A 26997-nucleotide genomic window follows, 5' to 3' on the forward strand; every position below is an offset into this window, starting at 1 on the left:
ATTTTCCCCTCTCCTGCCTATTTTAAAAAAAAGGACTATTGATTGCAAAACACTTGGCACATTAAATATGCTCTTAGAATCATGATAATCTCCAGTGCTGATAACTAGCAATAAAGTCCCAGACTACTTCAAGTGACCAGGTAATCAAGAAAACGAGGAACCAAGCACATTTTTCAACCTCTTAGCCGATGGCAAAGTTTCCAGACTTGCCCTGAAATCCGATTCCCTACTGAGAGCGCATAAAAGGGCACCAGAACAGAAAATAATTGCCGTCTGTCTGACAGTTTGGTGTTCAGCTCTCTACATGGTCCAGCAGATGGTGTCAAGGATTCGACCCCCGGGGGTTTTAAGAGGTGCGTAACGCGGCCTGTAAGAATCTTCTTCTGAACTGTCTGCGGAGCATCTTTCAGCTGATCAATGTCTTCATGTGAGTGATACTTAGCAGCTGAAACGTGTTTGATTAGTACATCTAATCCCTGATTGATTAGTTGTTCTAAATAATTAATTGCCATGTTCACAGCATGGCAGGGAGAGCATGGAGGGGGGGGCAGGGGAGCCAGATGAAACTTTAATAAGCAACAAGGATCTTGGCGTCTCTGTAGTGCAACCGCTTGCGTTCCCTGCCTTAGCATCCTTTGAACCACACACGGCCACATTTCACCAGGGATAGACAACGTGGCTTCTTCTTTGCTGATCCCTTGTAGCCGAGTAAGATTGTCTTCCATAAACACGGTTTTAACAATGAGTCCGCAAATGACTGTGGAGACCAATTCTGGATCCACATGTCCTTCCACAGTGGAGACATTGGTTTCCAGGCAAGAGTTGATCATGGTGTGCATTTGCCAAGCATGCCTTCCTCTTAGCACATTTCTCCCTTGCGTCCTGAATTTGAGCGACTTCAAAGCCCATGACACCTTTGGTAAAGGCTGATCTCCAGTTGGAATGCTCGCAGGCAAGTGTTTCCCAATTGTTGGTGTTTATACTACATTTTTTAAAGATTTGCCTTGAGACAGTTCTGAAACCTCTTTTGTTGACCACCAGCATTACGCTTCCCATTTTTAAGTTCGGAATAGAGTAATTGCTTTGGAAAACGATAACCAGGCATCCGCACAACGTGACCAGTCCAACAAAGTTGCTGTTGAAGATTCATTGCTTCAACACTGGTGATCTTTACTTCTTCCAGTACACTGGAATTAGTTGGCCTGTCTTCCCAAGTGATGTGTAACATTTTTCGGAGACACCTTGATGGAATCTTTCGAGGAGTTGTAGATGGAGTTTATGAGTGGTCCATGTTTCACAAGCATACAGTAAACCTTCCCATCTGCTCCAGTCAACATAGCCACTGGTCAGGGGTGGTGGGGAGGAGCTGTAGTCAAGCAACGTCTGAAGGGCACAGCATCAACTGCCCCTGTATTAGACTATATTTAAAATAAACTGATGGTGTGTGTTGCAGAAATTGCAGGTGCTTCTGCCCTTTTCCTTCACCGATGGAAAAGCCATTGTGAGGACTCATCCTAGGTTCATATTTTGGCTACATGTCACCAAACCCATGACCCTGAGATTAAGTCTCATGCTCTACTGACCTAGGTATCTGCTAAAAACAGCCTGTTATTGATTTTAACCATATTCCTAAATTCAAGACTATAGTATGTGTCCTCTAACACTGGGGCCTGGCTTTTTCCTTGAATTTTGCACTTTATTTTTATTTTTAACAGTTCATTTTTCTTGCTTATCTTAAGTCCTCCATCCTGGCTCAGCCAGCAAAAGTCCTGGAACAGGGATGTTCTGAGGGAGAGAAGGGGCAGGACAGAGCAGAAAGCAGTTATCCTTATTCCAAACACCACTCGGCTCGGCCACTTGATGTACCGATTTCATCAGAATTTACACCAGTCCAAAGTGTGATGTTTATCAAACTCTATTTGAATGGCTTTCCCCTCTGTGAGGCCTGGGCTGTCACAGCCAGCATTAGCCCTGCTCCTGAACAGAGTTTGGAACCAGGGTAAGTTACACTGGCACAGTTTAAAAAGGTAAAGGGACCCCTGACCATTAGGTTCAGTTGTGGCCAACTCTGGGGTTGCAGCGCTCATCTCGCTTTATTGGCCGAGGGAGCTGCCGTACAGCTTCCGGGTCACATGGCCAGCATGACTAAGCCGCTTCTGGCGAACCAAAGCAGTGCACCAAAACACCATTTACCTTCCCGCTGGAGTGGTATCTATTTATCTACTTGCACTGTGTGCTTTTGAACTGCTTGGTTGGCAGGAGCTGGGACCGAGCAACGGGAGCTCACCCCGTCACAGGGATTCAAACCTCCGACCTTCTGATTGGCAAGCCCTAGGCTCTGTGGTTTAGACCACAGCACCACCCGCGTCCCACAGTTTACCTGGCACAGTTTTACCCTGGTGATTTGGATTGCCCTCCCGGGTCTGCAAAATAACCCCCATGTGCTCCACTTTATAGCCAAACTGGCACACAGAGGTTTGGTAAATCAGCATGCAAAAAAAAAAAAAAAGTGCCACAGTGCCTAAAGCTCAACAACTCTGCCCGGATTTGCCAGGGGGAGAGGGCACATGTGTTTAAGCTTTCCAGTGGGGCAGGAGTCCATCTCCATCTTTCCTTGCTTATCATTCTCTCAGGGAGAGGTGCCTCAGGTAAGCCTCTCCCCTTGCCCGATTGCGTGGAGTGTACAACGTCACCTGCAGTTCCTGACTGGGTTCCCCAGGTAACCTTCAAACCTCCTTTTTATGAATGGCTCCTGAAATAGATCTTAATAACAATAACAGCGGTAGCAATAATGTTTAATAATGCTGGCTCTTGTACGGTACTCTAAATCCTCGGAGCTCTTCAGACTGAATTAATGAAACACTGGCGCTCCGGCATGGCGAGGGAGGAAAGTATAAATATTGTTAGAGAAAGAAAATTTTGCATATGGCTCCGCACGATGGTTTGCACTGCTTTTAGGAGTCTCTCTCAAAAGCCTTTTGTTGCCCTGGGAGAAGGGAGGGGGAAGTTCAGGCTCGGGGGCCAAATATTGCCTTCCCAGCCTCTTTATCTCCCCTACAGGACTGTCAATCTTCTTCTTCTTCTTCTTCTTCTTCTTCTTCTTCTTCTTCTTCTTCTTCTTCTTCTTTGGCAACCACTCATAGCCGAGTAGGATTGTCTTCCATAAACACGGTTTTAACAATGAGCCCGTAAGTGACTGCAGAGGCCAATAATAATAATAATAATTGTTGTTGTTTACTCGTTCAGTCGTGTCCGACTCTTCGTGACCCCCATGGACCAGAGCACGCCAGGTCCTCCTGTCTTCCTCTGCCTCCCGCAGTTTGGTCAAACTCATGTTGGTAGCTTTAAGATCACTGTCCAACCATCTTGTCCTCTGTCGCCCCGTTCTCCTTGTGCCCTCCATCTTTCCCAGCATCAGGGTCTTTTCCAGGGAGTCTTCTCTTCTCATGAGGTGGCCAAAGTATTGGAGCCTCAGCTTCAGGGTCTGTCCTTCCAGTGAGCACTCAGGGCTGATTTCCTTCAGAATGGATCGGTTTGATCTTCTTGCAGTCCATGGGACTCTCCAGAGTCTCCTCCAGCACCAGAATTCAAAAGCATCAATTCTTCGGCGATCAGCTTTCTTTATGGTCCAGCTCTCACTTCCATACATCACTACTGGGAAAACCAGAGCTTTAGCTATACCATAGCTATACTATAGCTTTAATTATACTATAATAATAATGCCCTACCCATTGACTGGGTTGCCCCAGGCACTCTGGGCAGCTTCCAACATACAATATATAAAAACATTAAAAAAAAAACATAAAAAACACTTCCCTATACAGGGCTGCCTTCAGATGTCCTCTAAAGGTGGCATAGTTACTTATCTCCTTGGCTCATGGGTTGCATACCATACTCTCCAACATTTATCCAATGAAAATAGGGACATCCTAAGGAAAAGTGGGAAATTCTGGGATCAAATCAGAAATCAGGACGGCTTCTGTAAATCCGGGACTGTCCCTGGAAAATAGGGACCCCTTGGAATGTCTTTTTCACCTGGCTGGAATGGCTGATATGATAGTCATCCTCAGTATCTCAAGGACTGTCACATGGAAGGTGGGGCAATCTTATTTTCTCCTGCTCCAGAGGGTAGGACTCGAACCCATGGCTTCAAGTTACAAGAAAGGAGATTCTGAGTAAACACCAGGAAGAACTTTCTGATAATAAGAACTGTTTGACTCCTCGTTCCCTGCATGTTTTTAAGCAGAGGTTGGGTGGCCATCTGTCACGGATGCTTTAGTTGAGATTCCTGCATTGCGGGGGTTGGAATAGATGACCCTCAGGGTTCCCTTCCAACTCTACTATTGTATGATTCTGTGAATGTATCCTTTGGGTTTGGCTCTTCTTCCGCAAAAACCACTCCCTCCCCAAACCCAGCAAGATTGCTGTGCCAGAAAGTTTTAGTTATCATTTGTTTTACTACTGCAGTTGTTATTGCATTCCCCCCCCCCGTTGAATTTAAAGAGTAGTGTGTGCTTTTTATCTTTCCCCCTCCTTTTAAAGGGAATAATAAGAAGGCTACTCTGAAGAACAGCACAGTTAATGCTATAAATACATTGATTTAATTTCTAAATTGGATTGGCCTGAGGGCGGCATTTCTGATCAGAGAATGCAACATGAGAATCGCAACTGTTGTATTTTATTTTGCTTGTTTTTAAAAGTCAACTTCTATCCCTTAAGCCTTCAAGAGTTTGTTCAGTAGTCAAAGGGCATCCAAGTGTCCCTATTTCCCAGGGACAGTCCCGGATTTATAGAAGCCGTCTCGGTTTATAATTTGATCCCAGAATGTCCCGTTCTTTTGCTTAAAGGTAAAGGTAAAGGGACCCCTGACCATTAAGTCCAGTCATGGCCGACTCTGGGGTTGTGGTGCTCATCTTGCTTTATTGGCTGAGGGAGCAAGCGTTGTTCGCAGACAGCTTCCGAGTCATGTGGCCAGCATGACTAAGCCGCTTCTGGTGAACCAGAGCAGCGCACGGAAACGCCGTTTACCTTCCCGCTGGAGCAGTACCTATTTATCTACTTGCACTTTGACGTGCTTTCGAACTGCTAGGTTGGCAGGAGCAGGAACCGAGCAATGGGAGCTCACCCCGTCGCGAGGATTCGAACCACCGACCTTCTGATCGGCAAGTCCTAGGCTCTGTGGTTCAACCCACTGCGCCACCTGCATCCCTGTTCTTTTGCTTAGGATGTCCCTATTTCCATCGGAGAACTGTTGGCGGGTATGAATTTCTATATCCTGTACGAGTCACCCTCTCTCCCCTTGAACTGGAGAAATAGAACAAATTCTTTAGATTACACACACATTTACTTAACTTGCACAATTTTATCAGCTTCCTCTTGGCACAAGATTTGGGCACATAATATTATCCTTACTTGCATTTTTAGTTAATTTATTTGTGTCACTTTACGAGTTGCTTCCCACAAAGTATCCCAAAGCAATTTCACAGTAAAAATCAATCTGATATGTAAAAAGAGTCATATCCTATTTCTTATCGTGTGCAGGTTATCATCATCTTTGTGGTTAGTTTTGGGGATGAAGGGTTAGAAAAAGCCGGCCATTCTCATTCCTGGGGTGAGGAGACCTCTCAAAAGCACTTTTAATTTCTCCTTGGCCTTGTACCAAAAGAGCATTAGCATGCTCTCTGCTCGATACATCCTTTGAAGGTTTGCGGTGATGTCAAGAGAAACAAAGTGAGACAGCAAAGGAGTTCTCCTTTATCACTCTTTGTTTTCAGAATGGCTTCGTACCACTGTACTTAACATTCCAGCTGGGAAGCGAAATTAAATTGTCTGGGTACTTGATGGCCCACTGTTTTTAGAAAGCTATTAAGATGCCTCTGGAAAGTCGAGGACAACCTCCTTGACCCTCTTTAGCTGGCTTATCTAGCAGGCCTCCTGCTGGCCTCCATCTCAGCACCACCGGGACAAACATGGAAGGGGGACGATCTTCAGCAATGCCTTCCCCTAAGTGGCAATTTAGTGAGCAGCTGGGAGGAAAGACCTGTGAGGCTCATGCCCGGATCCAAATGTTTTCTGGCGTCCGCTTTTGGGATATCGGTGTCCAAGTTAAAGGGAACCAGGCAGAGAGCCTTCTCGGTAGTGGCGCCCGCCCTGTGGAACGCCCTCCCACCAGATGTCAAAGAGAAAAATAACTACCAAACTTTTAGAAGACATCTGAAGGCAGCCCTATTTAGGGAAGCTTTTAATGTTTAATAGGTTATTTGTATTTTAGTGTTTTGTTGGAAGCCACCCAGAGTGGCTGGGGAAGCCCAGCCAGATGGGCAGGGTATAAATAATAAATTATTATTATTATTATTATTATTATTATTATTATTATTATTATTATTATTATTATTATTATTAACCCAGGAAAGATTTCCAGTCATTTCCATCACCGTTCTTGTCCACCTTTGTCATAGCGATGTGTGGGGCTCTTCTCTGAATCCCAAGGGGAGATTTTGCCATCTCCAGTGGTGCAGGCAGGTGGTGTAGATAAGCTACTCAAGGTGATGACAGACGTTTCTGAGATAAGGCGGTTACAGAGGAGGGTCTTCTGTTTGACAGGCTGTCTGCTCTAAAGAGCCATGGGGAGAGTGGGCGGGGGGGGGCCTGGAAGTTGCCCACCAACAATCAGCACTGGAACAGCAAGCTGTTGACTGAGTGGAATTCCCCCTTATGGATTCCAATGTTTTGTCTATTTTATATTTTGCTGTAGAGTGGTACCTTGGTTCTCAAACGCCTTGTTACTCAAACTACTTGGAACCCAACCACTGCAAACCCGGAAGTAAGTGTTCCGGTTTGCAAACTTTTTTCGGAAGCCGAACGTGCTCCATTTTGAGTGTTATGCTTCCGATTTGAGTGCCACACTTCCGTTTTGAGTGTTATGCTGAGGTCTGTCTGTTTTTGCTATTTATTTTGCGTTTTTGTATTTGCGGCTCTTTTTGTTTTGTTTTTGTGACTGTGTGGAACCCAGTTCAGCTATGGATTGATTGATTGATTGATTGATTGTGTGATGGCAATACATTGTTTATTGCTTGCATTTTATGGATTAATGGTCTCGTTAGATAGTAAAATTCATGTTGAATTTCTGTTTTAGGGGTTGTTTTTCAAAGTCTGGAACGGATTAATCCATTTTGCATTACTTTCTATGGGAAAGCGTGCCTTGGTTTTGGAACTCTTTGGTTTCGGAATGGACTTCTGGAACAGATTAAGTTTGAGAACCAAGGTACCACTGTATTCAATTTAGTTCTTTTCCTTTATTGACCACTTTGCAGTCCACTCTGATGAAAAGCAGCATATAGAATCTTAGAACCATGGAATTACAGAGTTGGAAGGGAACCCAAGGGTCATCTAGTCCAACCCTGTGCAATGCAAGAATCTCAACTAAAGCATCCATGAAAGATGGCCATCCAACCACTGTTTGAAAACCCCCAATGAGGGAGAGCCCACCACTTTCCAAGAGAGTCCATTCTGGTCTCGAACAGCTATTACCATCAGAAAGTTCCTCTCGATGTTTAGTGGGAATCTCATTGTTTTGTAATTTGAATCCATTCGCTCAGGTCCTAACCGGGAGCAGCAGAAAACAAATATGTATTTATCAATTAGATGTATACCCCAGATCTTCCTCCAATGGAGTCCAGGAAATCACCTGGTCACAATCTTTACCCACTAGGATCAGACGCATTGCCGATTTCGATTTCAATGGCAAGCAGTACATTTATGTCTAATTTAATGTATGCAAATTTTATGCAGATATCATGTCTACCATTTGTCCTGCTGGGGGTGGGGGTGAGGCATTTTCCTCTCTTCTTGGTGATGTGTAAGTGGCCCCCTTGCTTGGAAGCGAGATCATTGCTGCCAATTTCCCACCTCGCCTGCAGGTGGCAGATTGCAGTGGGTATTTTAGGACCACTCCAGGGTTTAATATTCAACCCCTGAATGGTTTTAGGGAGGAAAGAAGGGTGGGGGGCTTAAATAGCATGGGCAGTTAGACTTTTTGATTTCAAATTTTCAGGATTATAATGAAGTGGTGAAAAAAATATCATTATCATCTCTTTTTAACACCACTGTTTTGGAGTTCAGTCTTGAAATTATCTAAGAAGAGACTCTGAACACACACACATACCATACACTCAAACATTTCTCCGATGAAAATGGGGACGTTCCATTCCATATAATATAATTTTACTATTTATACCCCAGCCCACTCTGGGCAGCTTCCAACATATAAAAACACAATAAAACATTAAACTTTTTTTTAAAGTCTCTATACGGGTGGTGCTGTTGGTTAAACCACAGAGCCTAGGACTTGCCGATCAGAAGGTTGGCGGTTCGAATTCCCGTGACGGGGTGAGCTCCTGTTGCTTGGTCCCTGTTCCTGCCAACCTAGCAGTTTGAAAGCACGTCAAAGTGCAAGTAGATAAATAGGTACCGCTCCAGCAGGAAGGTAAACAGCATTTCTGTGCGCTGCTCTGGTTCACCAGAAGCAGCTTAGTCATGCTGGCCACATGACCCGGAAGCTGTACACTGACTCCCCTTGGCCAATAAAGCGAGATGAGCGCCGCAACCCCAGAGTCGGCCACGACTGGACCTAATGGTCAGGGGTCCCTTTACCTTTATACAAGATTGCCTTCAGATGGCTCAGGGGTCGGATAACTCCATACCCTCTAACTTTTCTCCAGTGAAAACAGGGACATCGTAAGGAAAAGTGGGACATTCTGTGATCAAATCAGAAACCAGGACGGCTTCTCTAAATCAGGGATGTCCCTGGAAAATAGGGACACTTGGGAGGTCTGACACACCCTACAGAAATTTCTGTTTCTGACCCCCCCCCCCCAACACCTTACACAATCAGGTGGTGATCTTAAAATAAATCATTACTAAATTTAAATCCTGCTTTGTTTTCTTTTGGCATGGAGGGCTGCATCTGATACTTCCTGGTGGGAAGGTTTAATTTTATCTGTGTGCTCGCAGCACTGATTTCTAAAGACTCATCTTAAGGGGACTGAAAGCATGTACCTGCTACCCGGATTAGATGCAGAGGGGAGGTACGAAAGGGCAACAACGTCCTGTCGGCAAATGTGGTTGCATTCATGCTTTGCTGGGGTTCTTGGGCTTGACGTCTGCTGCTCCCTTGCTTAGATCTCACTGTCGCATCTGCCTCCTTTTCAATTCCACTTGCCATCTCCGAGCGAATGAATGGGTATTCCGGGGGGGGGGGGACCCTTCCCTGCTGGATTTCTGAACCGTGAGTAGCAAAAAGAGCAAAGTCGTCCCATTCACACAATGCCATCCAGTGAACCAAGAGGTGAACTTATCTCTTCCCTGGAAGTAGCCCATTATTCCGATGCACTGAAATGGCACCGCATCAGCTTAAAGAGCTCCTTTACTCTTCTTTCTTCTGAAGTTTGAGAAAGAAATTTGAGAAAGAGAGAGAGAGAGAAAGTTGTGTTTAGATTTTTTATTTTCTTTTTAAGGAACTGAATTTGAATTGCATTTAAACCATTCAGGGCAGAAGTTCTCAAAGTTGTTTCATAATGAGCCCGCAGAGCGGCTTAGTTCTGTGAATTAGCTTTATCTGGCTCAAAGCTCAGCCTTGATCCCGTACTTTGCCATTGGGACAAAGGTAACCTGATCACTAAGGAACAGCAGTGCAGAGTTGTCTTTTCATTTCCACCGATACTTTTTTCTTTTCTTTTTTGCTTTCTCTCCCATCCACCCAGCACTTTGTGCTCAGGGAAGTTTTCTGCAAATGTAACACACCTCTGAAATATTGCCGTGCATATTGTTCACCACGACTGGCTTAGTCATGCATCATGTTCCCATAGCGTTCTATAAATATATTGGTTGCTCGTCTTGTATATAGCGCAGGCAGGAGCTGGGACTGAACAACGGGAGCTTACCCCGTTGTGGGGATTCAAGCCGCCAACCTTCTGATGGGCAAGTCCAAGAGGCTCAGTGGTTTATTTTTTTAAAAAAAAAAATGTTTTTTATTTTTACCAACAACCAAAACATAAACAGTGACACCCCCCAGGCAGCCTGATACATTGGGTATACTTAATCAATAATAACATATTCAATTCAACCATATGTACAATTCTATATACATTAACACTCCTCCCTCCACATGGTTATTAAACTTTTTAACATTTTAATTGCCCCAAATTGTTGAAATCTACCCAAATAATTCAATATCTTCTCAATCCAATCCTCCTCTTTCGCATTGACCTTAAACCCTTTCATTCTGTGTATCTTCATAGTTAGACATTCTAAAATTGTAATATTATTCAATTTTTTCCTCCATTGGTTCACCCCTAGCTCTTCTGCGTTTTTCCAGTTGCTCGCTATAACCTGTCTGGCTGCAATTACCATCAATTTTACCCATTTACATTCCTCTTTTGTTTTTAACTCGGTGCTACTCAGACTGATAAGAACCATTGATTTAGATATTTCCACCTTCCTAGCCACAATTCCCGATATTTCTATACCAATCTGTTTCCAAAATTCATTAACTAACGGACAATCCCACCACATATGACAAGGTTCAGTGGTTTAGATCACACCACCACCTGCGTCAAACCTAGCAGTTCGAAAGCACACCAGTGCAAGTAGATGAATAGGTACTGCTGTGGCGGGAAGGTAAACGGCGTTTCCGTGCACTCTGGTTTCTGTCACGGTGTCCTGTTGTGCCAGAAGCAGTTTTGTCCTGCTGGCCACATGACCCGGAAAGCTGTTTGTGGACAAACACTGGCTCCCTCGGCCTGAAAGCAAGATGAGTGCCGCAACCCCAGAGTCGCCTTTGACTGGACCTAGCCGTCCAAGGGTCCTTTACCTTTCTTTCTCTCTCTCTCTTTTTTTGCATAGTGTAGGAATGTGGGAAACTGTTATCCTGAGTCAGACTTCCGGGCCATCTAGCAGAACTCTACCTGCACTGACAGGCAACAACTGTCCAGGGTTTCTCAGACAGGGCTTTTGGAAGTTTTTAAGCAGGGGTTGGACAGCATCCATAATAGAAGGCCGTCCAACCTCTACTATTGTTTCTTCCCCCTTCCCCATTTTATTTATAAATAATGGGGGGGGATACAAGGGGTAAGGACAGGAGGGAACTTTTGCAGCAAATAAAGATCATTACGTAGATTAACATCCAAATTATACCTTTTTTAAAAAACCATAGTGTTCCAAGTGATAATGGGATAAAGAGGTAAAGGTACCCCTGCCCGTACGGGCCAGTCGTGTCCGACTCTAGGGTTGTGCGCCCATCTCACTTAAGAGGCTGGGGGCCAGCGCTGTCCGGAGACACTTCTGGGTCACATGGCCAGCGTGACGAAGCTGCAGCTGGCGAGCCGGCACCAGCGCAGCACACGGAAACGCCGTTTACCTTCCCTCTAGAAAGCGGTACCTATTTATCTACTTGCACTTAGGGGTGCTTTCGAACTGTTAGGTGGGCAGGAGCTGGGACCGAACGATGGGAGCTCACCCCGCGCTGGGATTCAAACCGCCAACCTTACGATCAGCAAGTCCTAGGCACTGAGGTTTTACCCACAGCGCCACCCACGTCCCATGATAATGGGATACTTGACGTCAAATATTCTAAAGTCTTGGCAAAAGTTGATTGATGGCTTTATCTGGAATAAAACTAAGAATAAAATCAGGGATTTGGCATTACTGGGGCCTAGAGATAAGCAGGGATTTGGCGAGCCAAACATCTATCCAGCAGCAGAATGTACAATATATTTTAGATGGGGTTGTGAAATAATCCTGACAAGCACTGAAGGATTCTTGATAACAGTAATGAGTAACAAACCACATTATGTGGTCCTGATTCCAGGGCTCATACTTTTTATTTTGTTTTTGCCTAGAATTCATAAAATCCCAACTAACTGTTAAATATATATATATTTAAAAATGACAGTCCTCATACAAACTGAAGACGAGCCCTGCTGGAAAGCCTGTCACACTGAATTCCCAGGCAGTAATGCTTCTGAATGGGACGTGGACAGCGCTGTGGTCTAAACCACCGAGCCTCTTGGGCTTGCCAATCAGAAGGTTGATGGTTCAATTCCCCATGACGGGGTGAGCTCCTGTTGCTCAGTCCCAGCTCCTGCCAACCTAGCAGTTCTAAAGCACCCCAAAAGTGCAAGTATGGCAAATAGGTACTGCTCCAGCGGAAGGTAAATGGCGTTTCCATGTGCTGCTCTGGCTTTGGTGTTCCATTGTGCCAGAAGCAGCTTAATCATGCTGGCCACATGACCCGGAAAAGCAGTCTGCGGACAAACGCCAGCTCCCATGGTCTGTAAAGTGAGATGAGCGCCGCAACCCTAGAGTGGTCTGCGACTGGACATAACTGTCAGGGTCCTTTACTTTTACCTTTTTAATGCTTCTGAATACCAGTTGCTGGCACCCACAGGAGGGGAGAGGGCTCTTGCCCTTGAATCCACTGTATAGTGCCACTGTATTCTGCTCTGGTCAGACCTCAGCTGGAGTACTGTGTCCAGTTCTGGGCACCACAGTTCAAGAAGGACACTGACAAACTGGAACGTGTCCAGAGGAGGGCAACCAAAATGGTCAAAGGCCTGGAAACGATGCCTTATGAGGAACGGCTAAGGGAGCTGGGCATGTTTAGCCTGGAGAAGAGGAGGTTAAGGGGTGATATGATAGCCATGTTCAAATATATAAAAGGATGTCACATAGAGGAGGGAGAAAGGTTGTTTTCTGCTGCTCCAGAGAAGCGGGCACGGAGCAATGGATCCAAACTACAAGAAAGAAGATTCCACCTAAACATGAGGAAGAACTTCCTGACAGTAAGAGCTGTTCGACAGTGGAATTTGCTGCCAAGGAGTGTGGTGGAGTCTCCTACTTTGGAGGTCTTTAAGCAGAGGCTTGACAACCATATGTCAGGAGTGCTCTGATGGTGTTTCCTGCTTGGCAGGGGGTTGGACTCGATGGCCCTTGTGGTCTCTTCCAACTCTATGATTCTATGATTCTATGAATCCTGCTTGTGGGGTTTTCCCAGGCATCTGTTTGGCCACTGTGAAAACAGGATACAGGACTCAATTTGATGGAGAGCATTGCACCTACCTTTTCAAGGCTGATCAAGAGGGACTTGCCTTCAAGAAATGGAGGCAGTACAGATCAGAGACATTCTGAGATGTCCAACCCCCTTCAATGCAGAAATCACAGCTGAAGAATCACTGTAATGGGTGTAATGGGCTTCACCTGCTGAGCAGCAGCCAGAAGGAGCAGGGGGCAAAGTTGACTCCACCTGCTGTTGATCAGCCTTCTTGCTCCTGATGAGAACCAGCTGGCTCCAGCTTTCTTAAGCAGGGTTTCCAGCCTCAGTCAGTTGCTGGATCCAACATCCATTGTTCCTGACCAGACCTTGCTGCTTCTTGTGACCTTGGACCGTTGGCTTTCTTGACCCCCGGTCTTCTGACTACATGAACTGAGACGCTCCTGACCTTAGGTCAGGACTACCTATGGACTCTGCCTCCAGGCAAGTATCCCCCTGTGACCTGGCTGGTTGGCTGGATTCTCCCTCCACTGAGTTCTGCTGTGGCTGGCAGCTTAGGACTATGGCAGTTGGCCATCCAACCACCAGTGAAGACTCCACCACATTCCAAGGTAGCCCATCCCAAAGTCAAACAACTCTTACCATCAGAAAGTTTTTCCAAATGTTTAGTTGGAATCTCCTTGGCAGGGAACCTTTGGGCCTGCAGATGTTGTTGAACTACAACTCATAGAATCCAAGAGTTGTGAAGGACCCCAAGGGTCATTATTCCAACCCCCTGCAATGCAGGAATCTCAGAGCATCCTTGACAGATGAAGAGAGGAGGAGAGGAGTTTGGATTTGATATCCCGCTTTATCACTACCCTAAGGAGTCTCAAAGCGGCTAACGTTCTCTTTTTCCTTCTTCCCTCACAAGGGTGGCGCTGTGGGTTAAACCACAGAGCCTAGGGCTTGCCGATCAGAAGGTCGGTGGTTCGAATCCCCGCAACGGGATGAGCTCCCATTGCTCGGTCCCAGCTCTTGCCAACCTAGCAGTTCGAAAGCACGTCAAAGTGCAAGTAGATTAATAGAGGTACCGCTCCGGTGGGTAAGTAAACGCCATTTCCGTGCACTGCTCTTGTTTGCCAGGAGCGGCTTAGTCATGCTGGCTACATGACCCGGAAGCTGTACACCGGCTCCCCCGGCCAGTAAAACGAGATGAGTGCTGCAACCTCAGAGTTGGCCACGACTGGACCTAATGGTCAGGGGTCCCTTTACCTTTTAAGGAGTCTCAAAGCGGCGAACATTCTCATTTCTCTTCCTCCCCCACAACAAACTGTGAGGTGAGTGAGGCTGAGAGACTTCAGCAAAGTGTGACTAGCCCAAGGTCACCCAGCAGCTGCATGTGGAGGAGCGGGGAAGCGAACCCGGTTCACCAGATTACGAGTCCACCACTCTTAACCACTACACCACACTGGCCCAGTGTGACATCCATCATGCTAAACTCTCAGGGTAGACATGAAATGTAGGAGAAATTAGCATGTAAGGCACATCAAATCAACCTTTCATAATCTCTTTGGCTTGGAGCATGAGATAGGTTAGAGAGCCAGTGTGGCATAGTGGTTGGAGTGTTGGTCCAGGACCTGAGAGACCAGGGTTCAAATCCCCACTAGGCCATGGAGCACACTTGGTGGCCTTGAGTCAGACAGTTCCTCTGAGCCTAATCTACCTCACAGGGTTGTTGTGGGGAAAGGAGACCCATGCATTCCACCTTGAGTTGTGCGGAGAAAAAGTTGGGATATAAATGCAATCGATCAATGAATAAACATAAGGAAGTTAATAGAAGGAATGTTCCCCATCCTTTCCTACCTGCCACTGTAGTCCTCTGTGCCCAATTGTTAAGGAGGGTTTGGCCCCTCAGAAAAGATGTTTGGGGTCGGGGGGGAGTGATAATTTCTGTCCAGGAATTTCCTTAACTTCTCAAGATCCAAGCTGATATCTGCATATAGGGACTTTGCTGTTTCTCCCTGTATCTTTCATGGAGTGAAAAGAGACCTGGATTGGTTTGTTTGTTGAAGGCAGTGGCAGGAGTTCTGAAGATCTTTGATGTCCAGATTTTATGGTGGGTGTATGACACTTGACTGAGATTTTGTGTGTTTAAAACGGAAAACACCATTTATAGTACAGTGGTGCCTCACAAGACGAAAAGAATCCGTTCTGTGATTCTCTTCGTCTAGCGGTTTTTTCGTCTTGCGAAGCAAGCCCATTGATGGATTAGTGGTTTAGCGCTATTAGCGGCTTTTAGCGGCTTATCTGCTGATCGGATCAGCTGATAAGTGGCTTAGCGGCTTAGAAAAAGGGGGGGGGGAAACCAGCAGGAACTCGCAAGACATTGTCGTCTTGCGAAGCAAGCCCATAGGAAATTCGTTTTGCGAAGCACCTCCAAAACGGAAAACTCTTTCGTCTAGCGAGTTTTCCGTCTTGCGAGGCATTCGTCTTGCGGGGCACCACTGTAAACTGGAAACAAAGCTTTGGAAATGGAATTAGCTGATATATGGCAGGGAAATGTAACAAATTGTTAAGTTTATTCTGTCAGGGAATCAAAAGCAGGGGGAAAGCTTTGTGCAAATTGAACACGTATGTTGCAAGGAAAAAAAGGAGAGAAGGACTTGTTGGAAAGGAAATAGGCAGGGAGAGAGTCTCGTTTACGCATCCGTGTTGTTCCTGTAAACACATTTAAGGGTTTTGGCAGAGAGATGTGAAAGAGATTAAGGAGATCACGGGGCATGATATTCCCTTATGTCCAAAATTAATCTTGTTGAATGGTGGCTGGAAAGATGCCCTGTGGAATTTCATTCTTGCAAAGATCATATAATTCATTTCTTAATTGCGCTGAAGTTATGTGTAGCCCCAGATTGGGGGGAAAATGTTCGTGCTCCTAACATTACGTGAAGTGTATTGCAATCCTGAAGAAGTTAGCAGATCTTATTCAAGCACCTGGCGGTCTTCAGAAAGAGTGCATTGCTTGAAAAGTGTCTCCCTTTATGAGTTTTAGAAGGGTGTGAGATTCAGACACCCCCTCTCACATACGCTGAAATGTTGAAATAACATCATACCGAAATGGGATAGATTCATATACCCCACCCGTAAGAAGTCTTGTTGGTGGATCAGATGGTGGTCCCATCTAGTCCAGCATACTGTTCTCACCATGAGCAAACTGATGTCTATGGGATGTCTACAGGAGATGAACACAGCAGCCCTCTCACCATTTGTGATTCTCAGCAATTGGTGCCTGGGGAAATTCCCTTGTTTTGCCACATTGAGAAAGATCCTTGAATCTGAGGGACATGCTATTGTGGAACATCTTTAAGCACGGTACAGTGGTGCCTCACAAGATGAAAAGAATCCGTTCCGTGATTCTCTTCGTCTAGCAGTTTTTTCGTCTTGCGAAGCAAGCCCATTGACGGATTAGCGGATTAGCGGCTTTTAGCGGCTTATCTGCTGATTGGATCAGCTGATAAGTGGCTTAGCGGCTTAGAAAAAGGGGGGAGGGGAAAAAACAGCAGGAACTCGCAAGACATTGTCGTCTTGCGAAGCAAGCCCATAGGAAATTCATTTTGCGAAGCACCTCCAAAACGGAAAACTATTTTGTCTAGCGAGTTTTCCGTCTTGCGAGGCATTCGTCTTGCGGGGCACCACTGTATATGTAACCAATTAGTTACATTTTTCTTCAAATGCCCACTCACCTGCTTCCTTGCCTGTCACCTGCATATTTGTACATCCTAAAAAAATGTCCCAGAAACGACTGAAAAGGATCTGACTGTGGCTAATTTGATAATGGGCAAAATGAACTTCTGCTTCCTTGTTCTGATGAAGTCAGCCAATATGGCACTGCACCTGAAAATCTTCATTGACCTGCTGGAATATTCAGGGCTGTTCCAAGTGGTAGGCTTAAGAATATTGTGGTAGGGGATTGTTCTGAGATAACCTGGCCTTTGTATCAGAACTTTGGTTGTTCTAGTAAGTTACACAAGTTTCGCTTTTTTCTTCTTCCCCATCTTTTTCCAAAAGTCATCAGAGGTGTTATTTCACAGGTGCGATAACATGAGGATAATAACAATAAAAAAGGAATCAAAATGCTTCCCACTATAATTTGCTTTCTCCTCTTCTCCTTCTTCTTTTTCCAAATCGTTCGTCTCAAGCCCAAATCGACAGCTTCTGTCAACCTGAGTCATCTTAGTTATAGAAATACCCCGGTGTGGAAATGTTCTCGAAAACCGCCTGCAAAAGAAAATAATTATCACCTTGTTGAAAACATTGCGTTCTCGCTGCCATGTGCACGGTAAAATCTAACCATCTTCGACAGGCACTTTTAATTAAATCTAAGTAGATGGAAGACGGTTTGATAACCCGTCTTGGAGTGCAATCTTCTCTCTCAACCCCCCTGCTAAGCAATTTCCCCATCCTCTTCAGTGGGCTTTCTGCAGACTGATTGGCCATATGATCAGAGTTTCAGAGGCGTGGGATTTGAAGTTCGTTACCCAAGAGTCATGCCTGCTAGCTAACTGAGCAGAGGTGGCTAAGGGGAAAAAGGAGTGAAAGACAGAAATCAAGTTTGAGGTTATGGCACCACTGGGGTCATCTATGGAACTCGTGGGTCACCCTGTGGAAGCAATAGGTAGCAGGTTTGTGATAGGGCTCTCTGTCACGATGGATAGACTTCAGGACTGCAGCATCTACTTTGGGCTGAATCCCACATTGTCTGTCCTCTAGTGCAGATATGTGAGCTAGCTAATATTTTAATGGGAGCTGCACAGAATGGTTGGGGCAACCCAGTCAGATGGGCAGAATAATAATAATCATCATCATCATCATCATCATCATCATAGCTTTGATGTTGTACAACAGAGAAATTCAACTCAAGAGTTGCACTAGCAGGAACTTGTGCTACAAAGCTACCAGCGACTTTCTAATGCATTATCTTACACAACAATGTTCACCTGACACGAAACCCATATGGAAAGGGTACTACTAGGTGACTTTAATATAGCGCTACCTTGGATACACAACACTTTTCTTTCCAGAACCCCTAGATCCACCAACTGGAGCCTACGGCAAAAGGCATGCACCTAGAATTAATTTCAAGCCCAGGCATTTGTTTTCAATACCACAACTGAACTTCTTCTTCACAGAAATCCACTTGTGGTTTACCTGATGGCCACTAGCCATGCATTCATTCTTTATTTTGGCAGTATAATTTGGGCAAGCGGGAGTTTTTTGTTACTAAACCATTAGGAGCCAGAAATCTTTGTTGATCTGTTGGAGAGCACCAAGAGATCTATCAGAATATCTTGAACCTTAATCAAAGAGTCATAGTTCCACCTCTTCTTTGTAGAAGGAACAGAGTTTTGGGGCTACAAGAAATCCCATCCAGTCTAATTTGTTGCTGATAGAGGAAATAATTAACTAATGGGGCTAACTGCCACAAGGTGTAGAGATGATTAGAGCTTAGATGGCTTTAAAAAGGGTTAGACTAATTCGCTGAGGGTAGGTCTATCAAGGGCTCTTATTAAACACGGCAGCTAAATGGGTTTTCCATTATAGTTGTTCTGGAAGGTTGTAGGTAAGAGCTGTAGTCAAAAGCATAAGGACGGCACCAGGTTGAGGAAGATTGGCTTAGATTTTCATTAGACCCATGTTGTGTGCCTTCAGTCAATTCCCTGAGCTGTCCTAAAATTACAAATATGAACATAGAGAAAAAGCCACAGAATCTACTAATGACCCACAGAATCTACTAAAGAGGGCTTCAAGAATCTGACAATAGTGTCAATCTTGGCAATTTCATCTAGAATCTCACACATTCTTAACTCATGGACGCAGAGGATCATAGGGTGCAAGGGATCTCAGAAGCCATCTAGCTGAGCCTTGTCCTGTCTTTCCACCACCATTGGCCATGGCAGCCTGGAATGATGGGAGTTGCAGTCTGAAACTTCTTCCAGGTTTGGGAAGGTTGCATATAGCTGAACATCCAGGCTTTATGGATGCAAAATCTCCTGAGAATCATATGAAAACAGCTTCAGGCTCTTGAGAAATAAACAAGCTTTGCAAGGCCATGGATATAATATTGCCCCAGCAGTGAGCAGGTGCTTGAGAACTTCCTAGGAAATGTGCCTGAACATCTGGGCTTAGAGATCATTCATTTCCATTAGGGAACAAAGGTTTCATGCCTGGGGTTGATTGGAGCATGGCCTTTGGATGTCTGATTAAAGAGCCCGGTTTGCAAAATAGGGGCGTAATGGCCTGCAAAACACTTGACAATCTTTGAAGATTAATAGCTCCTTCAGAAACAAACTCTGATAATTAACTAAAATGCATTACCAGAGTGGTAAGCCTTCAATTAATTAAATTTTTCTTAATGATGATGGAGACCATTCTGATGAAAGCTAGGAGGGGTGAGTGGATTACAGTGTATTTTGATACGACTATGGCCTTTGAAGATTGGTGTTCCTCTGGTCATACTGGAAACTCAAGGCATATGAAAGGAATTGTGGAATGGAGAGTTTATTTAACACACTAATAATAAAAGCTTGCCTTGCCTTGTTCTTTCCCTCCTTTCTTTGTTGAACTTGAGGCCTTACAAATTGCAAACGGCTCTTAACACCACCAATTACCATGGGAACCAGTGAAAAAGGCCAGTTCCGCACTTCACACGTAGTTATTATTGTTGTTATTGCTGCTACCATGTTTTGTGAGAGTGGAATATTTGCAAGGCATGTCTTGGTAGCAGTGGTGGTTTGTTTGTGGCGGAGAGAAGATCAGACTGCAGTTCAGAACAATTCTATGGTCCAGTTCTCATTCAGGTTCATTCCTACGTAAGAAACTGAGGGGGATGTGGTGCTCGATCCCTGAGGATGCAAATCTCAATTCCTGAGACCATCCAGAGGAACACAGTTCATATAATAGACTCATAATATTGTAGAGTTGGAAAGAATCCCCAAAGTAATTGACAGTCAGTCCTTTTTTCTGGGGGTACGCATACCCCTGAACATTTTGTGAATCTTCGTACTTTTGTCCATTTACTGTATTTCCCCCGATTTGAACTATAAAATGGTGATTTTCTTGAGTCAAAAAGAGTACCCTTAAACATTTTTTTAAGAAAAAAAGCACTGTTGTCAATTATCAGCTACTTGAACATCTCATATCCTCCAACATTTCTCCGATGAAAATGGGGACACCCTATTCCATAATCATAATCATAATTTTATTATTTATACCCAGCCAACCTAGGTTGCCCCAGCCCAGCTTCCTACATACATAAAAATATAATAAAACATTAAACATTAAAATAAAACCTTCCCTAAACAGTCCTACCTTGGAAGTCGAACGGAATCCGTTCCAGAAGTCTGTTCGACTTCCAAAATGTTTGGAAACCAAAGCACAGCTTCTGATTGGCTTCAGGAAGCTCCTGCAGCCAATTGGAAGCCGCAGAAGCCCCATTGGACGTTCGGCTTCCAAAAATAGTTTGCAAACTGGAACAGTTACTTTCAGGTTTGTGGCTTTCAAGAGCCAAAAACGTTCAACTTGCAAGGCATTCGGGATCCAAGGTATGACTGTACCTTCAGATGTCTTCTAAAGGTTGTATAGTGACTTTTCTCCTTGGCTAAGGGCTCGCACAACTCCAACATTCCTCCAATGAAAATAGGGACGTCCTAGGAAAAAGCAGGACATTCTGGGATCAAATGAAAAAATGGGCCAGCTTCTGTAAATCCGGGACTGTCCCTGGGAAAAAAGGGACACTTAGAGGCTCTTTTATCTTAGCATCTGTGAGGTCGGGAATGTAGCTCGAGTTCAACTGAGCTTATGTGAACACAATTACAAGCACAATTCAAAGTGTTGGTGCTGACCTTGAAAGCCCTAAACGGACTCGGCCCAGTATACCTGAAAGAGCGTCTCCACCCGTATCGTTCTACCCAGACACTGAGGTCCAGCGCAGAGCGCCTTCTGGCTGTTCCCTCCCTGCAAGAAGCCAAGCTACAGGGAACCAGGCAGAGGGCCTTCTTGGTAGTCGCGCCCGCCCTGTGAAATGCCCTCCCACTAGATGTCAAAGAGATATACAACTACCTGACATTTAGAAGACATCTGAAGGCAGCCCTGTTCAGGGAAGTTTTTAATGTGTGACATTTTAATGTATTTTTAATCTTTGTTGGAAGCCGCCCAGACTGGCTGGGGAAACCCAGCCAGATGGGCGGGGTACAAATAAAAAATTACTATTACTAATAGAACTGTAGAGTTGAAAGGGACTCCAAGGGTCATCTAGTGTGTGTATTACCCTCTGATTCTGGACAATAATTTCTTAGCCCTAAAGTCATTGGACAGCTCTGGACAACGTTCTCTCTACCACGAGTCTTCCTTTGTTGTGGCCGACCATGTAGGGTTGTTGTGACAATGAATAGCATACAAGTTGTAAAGCATCTGTTATAATTACAATATTGTTGAAGTAGACCAAAGAAACCTTGCTGTGGGACAACTCATACATAAAGAATAAGTGAATTGATCTCAGCAGCACCGAACTTAGGTAATTGTCTCAAAGTTTTTCTGCATTGGTTGTTCTTTCTGTGTAGTGCCTAAAAATATTAGAATTTTTTTCTTAAGTGAAAAATGAGGTGTCTGTCATTGGGAGCAGGTGGAAAATAAAGTTTTTTAAAAAAGAAAAAAAAAACACTTGAGTAGGGAAAGCGAGTGTGGGAACCTTGCAGGATATTAATCAAAACTAGTGTCTAAAACAGTGAGCTAAGATCAATCACTGCTTGGAGAAGTATAGACTTTTACGCTGAGATTGGGACCATCTGGAGATGGAGTGCAAACTGGGATAATTCTGACGGGTTTTTAGGATCCTTCAGTTTGTTCTTCTGGGCAGCTTCAGCTGGGTTGTACTACTTCGTTAATAAAGCCAGCAGTTGAAAAAGAAAACCAAAATGATAGATGCATTGAATGGAATAGCAGACACACAAATATGCCAGTTCTGTGGCTCTTTAGATTTCAGGTGCATGAAAGTTCTTTTTAAGGCTGCTTTTCAACATGACATTCTGTCACCCTCTTTCTCTCTTATCTCTGTGATACCAACTGTTAGTCATACTCAGAGTAGACACATTGACCTCAGTGGACTCAAGTTACTGAAATGCTTTGCTTCCAATGGGTGTGCTTGTGAGTAGGGATGCCAGAAGGCACCATCTTCCATTCCTCCCTGTATTAATCTCATGCAGCGCTGTTCCCATTCCACTGCAGTTCGTCTTCCACCAAAAACCATATTCATCTTTCTGCCCACTGAAGCAAAATTAGGAACGCTGTGTGGTTTATGTAATTAATTGCATTATCCCAACCCATTCATTTCCAGTGCAAAGGAAGCACAATGGAAATGGGGAAAACCTCCGTCAGTGGCATTCCCTTTGTGGCTTGAAAGAAACAACAACCGTGAACGCCAATCATATTAAGTGGGTTGATTTCCATTCTGGGCATGGGATGAGTAAGTGGACCTTGCCAATTTCCGTTCCTGCTCTCGCTTTCATCAGAGTGCTCTGACATCCCAAACTCTGAGTGTGGCTTAGTTGCGTATTACCCGAATGTCTCATTGTTGATGGGTGAATGCTTGGATTCCTTTAGCGTGCAGAAATGCATCTCTCCTTTCAGCCAATGGAAACCCAGGCAGGGAAGATATTCAAGGCCTTATCCGTCCTAACTTCAGAATAGCAGGTCTCCCTTTCCATTAATCAGCAACTATGATCTGACCCGGAGGGTTGGGAAGGGATTACAGGGCAGAAGATAACAAAAGATTAACATTGGAGGTCACTGAGCCCACCGGTGAGGTCCTGCCCTGAAGTATAGGCTTTGCCGGAGGGATGAATTGGCCTAAGTTAATTAAGACTGGTTTTAAACTCCGGTGAGAGGTCAGCCCCCTCCTCCCCTCCACCCCCGTAAGTCACCTCGAGTCCATTTCATGAATAGTACAGATTGTGGTAGAAAAAGGGCCGTCTGGGAGGTTGCTGTGGTCTTCAAGGTGGGCAGAGCTGGGGGGGGGACCCCGATCGGGACATTTCCGAAGGCTGAATAGCCGAGTGGAGAAAAGGCCCTTTTGTCTTGTTGCTTAACCCATGAAACGATGACCTCTCGACCCCGCTGACCCTTTTATTTTTTGTCCCTGAAAAGACTAAAACCAACCATGCCTGTACAAAAACCCCTTTTCTTTTCAGCTTTCTCATGGTCATTAAATTCCCCGCAGTGTTCTCTTTAAGTGCTCTCTGAGGCTGCCTTGTCGAGCGGGGCAGATATTTTGACTCTTTGAAGCCAATAGATTATTCTGCCCCTCCTCCCTGCCCCACGGCACCGGCGCTTTCTATTCTCTTTCTCCGCCTACGGCCTCCAGACTTCGGCACAGGGCTGCATTCAGGGCATGTTCATCTGCTTCAGGACAAGATGAACAAGGAGAGAGGAGGAAAAAGCGTTTCTCTAGTGGCGTTCCTCTTTAACCGCCTCAAAAGTGCTTTCCAAGTGAGACATTGGGATGCAGTAATTAGCAATTTACATCCAAACATCCTCCATTGCTCACAATTTGACAAAGGGCTGCATCAGCCACTGCAAATGTGCTAATTGCAGGTTTACACCCTCTCTATAGTAGCCCATGTCAAAATACAGCAATAGAGGACTTCGCTCAAAGCAGGCAGCAATCGATGCTCTGATTCAGTGATGTGGTAAACATAGAATCGTAGAATAGTAGAGTTGGAAGGGACCCCAAGAGTCATCTAGTCCAACACTCTGCAATGCAGGAATCTCAGCTCAAGCCTCCATGACAGATGGCCGTTCCAACCTCTGCTTGGAAACCTCCAAGGAAGGAGAGTCCACAACCTCCTGAGGGAGATGGTTCAATTGTTGAACAGTTTGTCAGAAAGTTTTTCCTGATGTTGAGTCAGATACTCCTTTTTTGACTACTGTAATTTGCTCTACGCGGGGCTGCCCTTGAAGCTGTCCCAGAAACTCCAGCGGGTGCAGAATGCTGCAGCGAGGCTCCTCACGGGGTCCCTGCCATGGGAGCATATTCACCCAGTGCTTTTCCAGCTGCACTGGCTCCCAGTGGAGTACAGGGTCAGATTTAAGGTGCTGGTTTTGACCTTTAAAGCCCTTCACAGCCTAGGACCCTCATTCCTACGGGACCGCCTCTCCTGGTATGCCCCGCGGAGGACCTTAAGGTCCATAAATAGCAACACCCTAGAGGTCCCGAGCCCTAAGGAAGTTAGATTAGCCTCAACCAGAGCCAGGGCCTTTTCAACACTGGCCCCAGTCTGGTGGAACGCTCTGCCTCATGAGACCAGGGCCCTATGGGATCTGATTTCTTTCCGCAGGGCCTGTCAGACAGAGTTGTTCCGCCTGGCCTTTGGCTTAGAATCAACTTGATCCCCTCCCCCTCTTTCCTTTTTCCTTTCTCCTTCTGTGATGGAACTCCTATCTGGGGACTTCCCTGGCTTTTTTCTGGCCCACGTAGAACCAGTCTGGATAGTTGGCCTTGGTGAAGATTTGACGTTTTTCATCCCCAAAAAGTTTTTGATTTGAGTTTCTACTGAAATGAGGCTGCATTTTAATGTTGTACTTTAATCTTGTTTCTAGGTTGTATTTTAATCAATTGTTTTTATACCTGGTGTTAGCCGCCCTGAGCCTGGTCTTGGCTGGGGAGGGCGGGGTATAAATAAAATTTATTATTATTATTTGCAACTTGAAGCCATTGGTTTGAGTCGTCTCCTCCAGAGCAGGAGAAAACAAGCTTGCTCCATCTTCCATGTGACAGCTCTTGAGATATTGAAAGGTGGTTATCCTATCTCCTCTTTCTTTTCCAAACTAAACATACCAGCTCCTTCAACAGTTCCTCACCTATGCGCCAGGCTGCTTTTCAAATCACATCCTCAGGTGGAACAGTCCCTCCATTATTTCCTTTAAATTAAATCTGCAAGCTTGCCACAACCCCAGTTAGGGTGTCAGAAGTGGGTTCCTGGGCCTTCCAAGCGCTTTGACTGCCATGTTGCGGTTGTGGGTGAGCTTTGCCTTCAATCATAATAATAATAATAATTTATTATTTATACTCCACCCATCTGGCTGGATCTCCCCATCCACCCTGGGCGGCTTCCAACAAAGTATTAAAATACAGTGATCTGTTACATTAAAAGCTTCCCTAAACAGGGCTGCCTTCAGATGTCTTCTAAAAGTCTGGTGGTTGTTTATCTCTTTGACATCTGATGGGAGGGCGTTCCACAGGGCAGGTGCCACTAACGAGAAGGCCCTCTGCCTGGTTCCCTGTAACTTGGCTTCTCGCAGAGAGGGAACCGCCAGAAGGCCCTCGGCACTGAACCTCAATCATGCTTACTTTTCTTAAGATTTGGGATTAAAAACAACAATCCCGATTGGCCTCCTTGGGCTTCTTAAGCTCTGGGAACCAAGTGAAGGAGAGAGCCAAGAGTGGTGTTTAAAATGCGCAAGTCTTTGCCTGGGAGTGACTGCAGCCAGATATATTACTGCCTCTCCATGAATTAACATTTTTGCGAGATCTTAAAAAGCAATGGCTGTGAAATTGACTTCTAGCCCATTTTAATTGGGGTGGGTCAAAACTTTTAATAAATATCATGGACAATATCTGGACAGCTTCTTTGCCCTCCTGGCTTGAGAGGCTTACCATGCTACTGGCATTGGCAAGAAGCAGCAGAGCAGGAGAGAGGAACCTTGTTTCAGCCTGAGGGCCATAATAATAATAATGAATAGTAATAATTTATTATTTATACCCCGCCCATCTGGCTGAGTTTCCTCGGCCACTCTGGGTGGCTTCCAATCAAGTGTTAAAAACAATACAGCATAAAATATTAAAAACTTCCCTAAACAGGGCTGCCTTCAGATGTCTTTTAAAGATAGCTGCTTATTTCCTTCACATCTGAAGGGAGGGCGTTCCACAGGGCGGGTGCCACTACCAAGAAGGCCCTCTGCCTGGTTCCCTGTAACCTCACTTCGCACAATGAGGGAACCGCCAGAAGGCCCTTGGAGCTGGACCTCAGTGTCCGGGCTGAACGACGGGGGTGTAGACGCTCCTTCAGGTATACAGGACCGAGGCTGTTTAGGGCTTTAAAGGTCAGCACCAACACTTTGAATTGTGCTCGGAAATGTACTGGCAGCCAATGCAGATCTCTCAGGACCAGTGTTATATGGTCCCGGCGGCCACTCCCAGTCGCCAGTCTAGCTGCCGCATTCTGGATTAATTGCAATTTCTGGGTCACCTTCAAAGGTAGCCCCACGTAGAGTGCATTGCAGTAGTCCAGTCCATTTTTGGCAGCTTTCTGAGGGCCACATGGCAGTGGTGGGCAGAGCCAGAAGCAGAAGTGGGAGGAGGGACAAATGTAAAATTTGGCCTTTATACTGTAGGCTGCTATCTGCGCACAAACACTTTTCTCTCCTCCATCTGGGCAAGGAAAAGAGTTCCAAGGACACCTCTCCTCTCGGCCAAAGCACTCAGCCAGGGTGCTAAGAGATGTTTAGTGGTAGATTGTGCGGGAAACTTAGCTTCAAGTGAGAAACGGAAGAGGGATTGGGAGCTGATCAGCATGCTAGTGCAGCTTGCAGATATAAAGAAGGGAAGGAGGGTCGCAGCCTTGCTGCCACACTCCCAGTCTCTAGGAAGAAAAGCTACTTTCTGCACCCAACCTTATAGATCATAGGAGCTGCTGATCGCAGCCATCCAGATGGCCGATGCCGTTTTATGTGAGACATTCCTGTGTTTTGGTTTCATTACCAGAGCAAACGAGCGGAGCGTGACACAATTGCAGAAGGCAACCTGCACGCGGCTGCCAATGTATTAATCTGTGGGGGCTAATATCATAATGTAATTACTACAACCGCGCTTTCTGACTTAATTGAAAACTCTCTGTGCCTGGGCCATTAATGAGAAA

General features: G+C 45.3%; 1 protein-coding gene across 11 annotated transcripts in view; it reads left to right on the forward strand.

Moving 5' to 3' along the window:
- The window catches only part of TENM4 (teneurin transmembrane protein 4), a 1513375-nt gene that overhangs the window by 1005532 nt on the left and 480846 nt on the right, over nt 1-26997 (forward strand). The window lies entirely within an intron of this gene.

The sequence above is a fragment of the Podarcis bocagei genome (genome assembly GCF_964188305.1).
Source record: "Podarcis bocagei genome assembly, chromosome: 6".
Classification (NCBI taxonomy): Eukaryota; Metazoa; Chordata; class Lepidosauria; order Squamata; family Lacertidae; genus Podarcis; species Podarcis bocagei.